Genomic DNA, 7247 nt, shown 5'->3' with positions numbered 1-7247 from the left:
TGTGTGAGACAGTCCGTGACTGTTGGCACCCTCTGCTGGGCAAACTGTAATGAAATCCAAATCTCATATTTGGTCACTTATCTCAAGACTATTAAAAAATCTTAATATTTTGGTAGGAAAATAGGTCCAGTGATTTATTAAGACAGTTTAAACATACATGGGAATACTTTGTGTAAGGCAAAACTAACTGAATTTGTACAATTCAAACAAGCTAGAAAGTTGTTATACTATTTGGTATGATCACATTTATTCTTCATCTTGTAATTTCTTGAAGTTCAGGAAAAGTCCTCAAGGCTTCTAGAAGGACAAAGCTCTTCTTTGGATGTTGGCTGGATTTTGTTGTGTTCTCCGTCAAGATGATCCCACATGGCTTCAATGATACTGAGGTCTTGGCTGTGGGGAGGCCAGTTCATGACTAATAATGATTCACTGTGTGTTTTTCTATCCAGGTATGCCTTTACTGCACTGGCAGTGCATTAGGGATCATTAACATGCTGAAAAATGAAGCTGTTCCCAATCAGACAGTTTGGATAGTATTGCACGGTGGATCAAAATCTGATGGTGCTTTTCCTTTTCAATCAAAAAATTCTCCTATTTCCCTTCCTTAAAAATTGCTACATAACAGCAACCCATCCACTGGTTAGATTTCAGTGAACAGATGCAGTTTCTCTGAGGGGGTATAGCTCAGTGGTAGAGCATTTGACTGCAGATCAAGAGGTCTCTGGTTCAATTCCAGATGCCCCCTATGGAAGCTCAAATGATCAGGTAACATTTTTGAAGGACCCTCTAACATTAAAAAAAACTATAGCTCAAGAGCATTTCCTAGCTGAAGAGGCAGATTCATATTTTCATGATTTTCACATAGTGTTTATCTGCTGTAAATAGTTCAGCTTCCATAGAAAAAATGGACACATTGAACACTATTTTTGAAATACGACAAGTATGCTTGTTATGCAGTGATTAGATGCCAAGACAATGCCCCTCACATCCTTACACTCCCACCAGCAGCCTAAACAACTTATACAGGGAAGGATGCATGTTTTCATGTTGTATTTGACATGAGATTTATCAGACCAGGCAACATTTTTTTCAGTAACTGTTCAATTTTGGTGTAAAATGTTGCCTCAGTTTCCTGTTCTTAGTTGACAGGTGAGGCCTCTGGTGGGGTCCCCTGCTGCTGTAGCCCATCTGCTTCAAGGTTTGACCTGTTGTCCATTCAGAGATGCTCTTCATATGTTGGTGGTTACTTAACTGTGTGTGTTTTTTTAAGTTATTTTTGCCTTCCTGTCAGCTTGAAGCAGTCTGGTCATTTTCCCCTGACCTCTAGCATCAACAAGGCATTTTCACCCAGAGAACCGGCACTAACTGGATTTTTTAAAAACTCTCTGGTGCATGGCACATTTATTACTGTCAATTTCAGTAAAACATTCATCACTTCACAAGACCTGTAGCCACTGATTTCCAGTTCAGTTCTTGTGTCATCTGCACATTTAAGCCTTTTATTCCGGTTTCCCTTCCTTAATAATGGCTTCAGTGAGCAGCTGCATGATGAGGTATACTACCAACTACTAATGTCTAATATTTGTATAACCTTCCAAACAAGTGTTATGGGATTTGGACCTGGCACAAATTCTACCTAGTAAGTAATTAATAAATAGAAATACATACATTTAATTAAATTTAAATTGGAAAGAAAAAGAGCAAGAAAAACAAAAATGTTCCCAGACTTCCTCTACACGCGTCCACACTTGCATAAAATAAAGGTGTTATCAGCTAAGGTATAAAAACAGTAAGACTTGATGCATGTGTGAGGTGTTGATGCAATAACATCAAGTTGGAAAGCTTCCCTCAGATAGTTAGTAGTGACTGGATGCAGACCTTAATGATTTTGAGGAGGCATATGAAAGCTGTATATCTGCCACATGATTTGATGCTAGACCACTTAAGGCTAAACACAAACAGTGACACTTTATACTGAATTCTGTAATGCACAGGGAGCCACTGCAAGGCTGTCAGCACTGGAACAATGTGATCTTTTCTTTTCTTTTTTTGCCCCAGTCAGAAATCTAGCTAAATGATTTTGATCTAACTGTAAATAAGCAAGGCTGACTGGCTAACTCCATATATATGCTAAACTAAAGATGGAAGGCCACACAGTATAACCTCATTCTTGCCTTGTTTAGCTGTGGGAAAATATGAAACATTGAATTATTTGAAGCCAGGATACAGGGATTGTGCCCTTGTATAGAGGAGTGATTTCCAAGATTCCCTGGTATATGTTTGTAAATCATCTGAGTTGGAATGAAAAAGATATGTCATATTCAGAGGGAGCATGTACAAAGAAAACAGAACAGGCCACAAAATAGAGTCTCTGGGAACTCCAGATGTCATAGAAGAGTATTTTCCAATGTAGACTGAAAAAGCCCCTTATTTAATATAAGACTGAAACCTGTTTAGAGCCAAACCCTTGATTCCTACGCAATGTTCCAAATGCTAAATGAGTAAATCATGATTGACTGAGTAAAAGGTAGCACTCGGGCCCAGCGGAGCTAAGATGGAACAATCACCAGTACAGAAATCACCAGACATTCAGTAGAGTATCATTTATTACTTTTAAAAGAGAAGACTCAGCATTGTGAAAGTCCCTGAAACCTGACGGGAAGGTCTCATAAGTTTTCTTCTTGTCTAGAAAAGACAAAAGTTGATCTAAAACAACTTTTTTTTAAAATAGAAGTTTAGCTATAAATTACACTTTTTTGAACAGCTGTGTGGTAAACTGCCGTTTCAGTGACTGCTCAGATATTGTGAAGAATTTTGCATTAGGACAACCCTACTATACACAGTGTCCAAGAAAAAGGAGAAAAAAAAGACACACATCTGGTCTCAAAACAGCACAAAACTTCAAACTCGAACTTTGAGCATTAAAAGAAGCTAATGAAAACTGGCAGCACAGTTTTGGACAGATGAAATCAAAATATATTTATTGGACTCAGATGGCGTCCAGCATGGTTGGAGTGGACCTGGCTAGGATTACAACAGCTGGAGGTAGATCTATACAAGTGTTAACCATGCTGGACAGATGACATTTGTACATTTTTCTGTGAACGCAGGTTTAATGCATTTTGAAGTGCAACAATGCATAAAAGATCAAAGATGATTTCTAGTCTCAAGGCACTTGAAAAAACATAAATTTCCCATGCAAAGCAATCATGAAATTGCATTTAAATGAGAAGTGAAGGCTGTCACCAGTCTCCTAAATTAGAGACATAAATCCAGTTGGACGCCTCGGGAGTATTTTAAAGTTAGAGAAGCAAAGACCAAAACAAACAAAAAAAGAAGCAATTTTCCATTTTTTATTCTCTTTCTTCTGCACCCACACTTGTGTTGCCCTGGCTAATATAAAGCCATTTTAGTAATATTTAGGCTCACATTAGTAAAATATGGTGCTGTAACATAGATTTATGCAGCAGTCCTTCCATGTAAAAGCAGAGTAAACTAACTTACAACTGTGTGCATTAATGTAGTCATACTGCGTGCTTACTGAAGCCCAATATTTAATATTCCTTGTCCCTGTCAGCAAATTGAGCACTTGTTGAGCTACTAGTTTACACAGTTTGCACTGAGTGATTTTTGGTGGTCTGTGCAGCCATTAAGCCCGAGTCAGTTGTTTCTTAATAAATGGTTTTGATGTACTTTATATAAGACCAACTGTGATGATTGTAAGAACTGAATGAAAAACAGTTTAGAGGTCAACATGATCGCTTCGGGAGACCTTTAGAAGTTTTTAGTGGATAAATCATCGCCATTAGGTGGTGTTTTGACAATATTTGCATGCAATGCTTAACAACAGCTTCTTTGTTCTCTCCTGGCTTGCTATTAATCTGCACGCTGTGTTACAACAAGGGTGAAGTAAACGAGGAGGAAGGAACAAATGGACATTAAAGCTGCAAGCAGCGTTATGAGGGCCCTCGCACCCTGGCGTGTCGAGCCACGCCCAACACCTACAACCAGCGCGTCCGATCTGATGTCACATTGATGGAATTCATGCATTTAACCACCAGCTAACAATTCATCTCATTCAATCATGATTATAGTCTTCCCACTAGGTGGCGCTCTAACCATTAATGACAAATGGCATAACAAACATTTCCGAGCTCGAGTCTCATCATGCCTGCGACCTTTGGGAGAGATTGGACATTGTGTTTTTGAGTGACAGCAGATTACTGCTTTTTGGCGAGTGATTGAAACTCCACGTGCCGCCATGACCACCCCGTTTTCTTGAACGTAAAAAGCTTCGCAAATTAACATCACAAAGGTCTTTAGATTAAACACACAGGAGATCGGGTCAATCTGACGAAATCCCTTGGAGGAGTTCGTCAAAGAACGGTGCCTGAAAAGTGGGGAAAATGTGGTCAAAATGACACATTAATTTTATAATGGCTGACTTTCTGTTGGATTTGGGATATTGCTCCAAGAGACTTTTTTGTACATCTTGATATCTTCCATAAGCTTACCAGGTTTCAGACTCATAGATAAAACACAGAGCAGGGGCTGATGTTTTGAAATTTTGTAGGGGGCGCTGTGGAGCCATTTTGCGCTATTCAATTGAAATGATCACATAACAACAAAGCCTTCATCACTTTGAAGCTGTGGGCCAAATTTAAAGCCTCTATAAACTTTCCAAGCCCCTCAAAAGCCACTTCATTGTTCATGGTGAACCGCATTGCCACCAGGGTGCGCCGTTAAGTTTAAAGTCACAATTTTCACACTGAAGCATCATGAAGGACTGACGGTGATATTCACCGCTTTTGAGGTGGCCATGATGAACCTCTGAAAATCAGTACAACAAAATGAAAGACATAACATTTCCTGTTGTCACTAGGTGGCGCTCTGTGTATTCCTGACAATGGGCACATCAATCTGTTCAGGGCGGGTCTGACATCATGCCTGTAAAGTCTGGTACTGATCAGACTGGATTTCATCGCGTTACACTAATTTGTTTCTTCATGGCGAGACATCAAAGTTCGCCATGCTGCTGGGGTCACACCCTTTTGCGAAAAGTCACAGTTTTCACTGTAACCCAAGACCAACTCCTTAAGGCTTTCCTGGAGAAATTTGAGGTTTCAGATGTCACCCATCACAATACTGTACCCCAAAGTGTAAAACATGACATTTCCTGTTCCCACTAGGTGGCGCTGTCCTTAATGTCAAATATGGCAGTTGAAATATGTTCAGGGGTGGAGCCTTATCATATGTGTGCTCTTTGGTCCAGATCGGACAATGTGTGACAGAATGAGAGGCAATAAGATTTTCATGGCGAGTCATCGAAATTCGCCGTGGCGCCACGGCCTCACTGTATTGTGAAAACTCAAAAGCTCCGCAATTTAACATGGCCCAGGTGTGTAGTTGACACTGACCAAAGATGAAGCTTATACGACCAAATCCCAAGGAGGAGTTCGAAAAAGTTCGAGGCATGGAAATGGCAAAATTAGCGCCAAAATGTCACCTTCACCTCCAAATGGCGGACTTCCTGTTGTGTTTGCGTCAATGGCCCAATTGACTTTTTTGTTCGTCTTGGCATGATACATATGTTTCCCAGATTTCATACATGTAGCTCAAACCATGTGTTCGTAGGGCTGAATTTAACAACGCATAGGTGGCGCTCTAGAGCCATTTCCCAGTGCTCATATGTAAAACCATTAAAATACAAATTTTTTTCACCAGACCTGGCATGTGTGCAAAATTTCACGAGTTTTTGAGCATGTTAAAGCCCTCAAAAAGGCAATTCATTTCAATGAAAAAAAAAAAAAAAATAATAATAATAATAATAATAATAAACAGAGCAGATACAATAGGGCCTTCGCACTAAAGGTGCGAAGGCCCTAATAATGACGGGCAGGAGAGCGGATCACACTCGAGCAGGTGGAGACGCACGCATGTCACCTCTAGGGGGACTCCTGCGATCATGAATGGGATGGGAATGTGGGACTGAAACTGTCAGTGTGTGTGTGTGACTGTGTGTGTGTGTGAGGGAGAGAGAGAGAGAGAGAGAGAGGGAGAGAGGAGCGCTGTGAATGTAGGGTCGTAGCTTTGGCTGGGAAGAGAGAAGGCTGTCCTGCCAATTTCGCAGTTTTCCCTTGCTTTCCACAAGGACAGACCCGCATCCGAAGTGTGTCACGGCGGCTGCGTAAAGACCGAAGACAGGGCTAAGCTCCACTGCAGTGTTACGGTTACTCCTACTGGATGTCCACTGGTAAGTACACTGCATGTCTTAAGCTTTGTATTGGGCAACAATGTGAATTTGCTACAGCTCGGCGACACTGAAAAGCAGTCAAAGGATAGAGCCGTGGAAAAGACTGGGAGCAGTTGACTTGCACTGGAGTGTGTTTTGCTGTGATGACTGCGGCGGTGTTGAGCCGCCTGAACTATTCAGCGGGACTGTACACTACTGTACACAGGCACAGACATCACTTCATTTATGTAATGTGACATTTAACGCGAAGAGGCGAATCAGCCGAGTGACACTTGGCGATTTTGCACAGAGCGTTTCACCAGCGTCCTCTTGCCCAGTGACCTGTTTGGAGTCCAAACATAATGACGTACGCGTTTATGTTGGGGGAACAGGCCCGGTGTGTAGCCCTTTTACAGCCCTTATCACTGTACAGTAGTCCTGTGAGCTGGATAGCACATTCATCCGATATCAGAGGATCAGCTGCCAAGGCAGAAGTTGCCCAACGGAATGTTTTACTCACGACAAGTTAGTAGAGGCGCTGATGTGTGACAACCTGCACTTTCTTCTGCAACCCACACACTCCCGGCTGACTCCAGACTATCCGGGTCCAACGCCGTCTCCATGAGATTTGTGGTTAAAGCGGCTACATTTGAACACTGGGAGCAGTGCCTCAGTGGCTACTTAGAGCGTCCTGTTATGTAATGCGCTTCGGCCGACTGCCCCTTAATCAGACACAGCCTGGGCCTACACGTGTAATTGCCAAACATGTTTTCGGACATCAGAATCATGTTAGCGCCGGTGACCGCAGGACTGTTGCTGCTCCGTGTCAATGTGCACAATAATACAGATATTTGCTCGCACTGCGAGGCAATTCGACGCATCGTCCTAATTTTTAAACGCACGCAGGACGGCTGATTCCAACGTACACATGTGCAATGTACAGATTCGTTTCGTGGTTTATGGCAGATTGCATTACATAAGAGCCGCATGTCGCAGTCTGACCTGTCGTAAATGT

The 7247-nt window shown here is 41.9% G+C and overlaps 1 protein-coding gene and 1 non-coding gene across 2 annotated transcripts in view; both read left to right on the top strand.

Annotated features, from left to right (window-relative positions):
• Window positions 1-673: 673 nt before the first annotated feature.
• Window positions 674-745, top strand: trnac-gca (transfer RNA cysteine (anticodon GCA)). Its single transcript has one exon. It is a non-coding gene; the product is annotated as a tRNA-Cys (tRNA).
• A 5234-nt stretch (window positions 746-5979) lies between these two features.
• The window catches only part of adcy6b (adenylate cyclase 6b), a 32612-nt gene continuing 31344 nt past the window's right edge, over window positions 5980-7247 (top strand). The window contains exon 1 of the mRNA XM_084916000.1: window positions 5980-6253. The gene's annotated coding sequence lies outside the window, so the exon portion shown is untranslated. The remainder of the gene's footprint in view (window positions 6254-7247) is intronic.

The sequence above is a fragment of the Perissodus microlepis genome, chromosome 20 (assembly GCF_051167445.1).
Source record: "Perissodus microlepis isolate ML-2025 ecotype Zambia chromosome 20, ASM5116744v1, whole genome shotgun sequence".
NCBI classification, from domain to species: Eukaryota; Metazoa; Chordata; class Actinopteri; order Cichliformes; family Cichlidae; genus Perissodus; species Perissodus microlepis.
The sequence above is the reverse complement of the archived record's forward strand: the minus strand, read 5'-3'. Positions and strand labels throughout refer to the sequence as shown.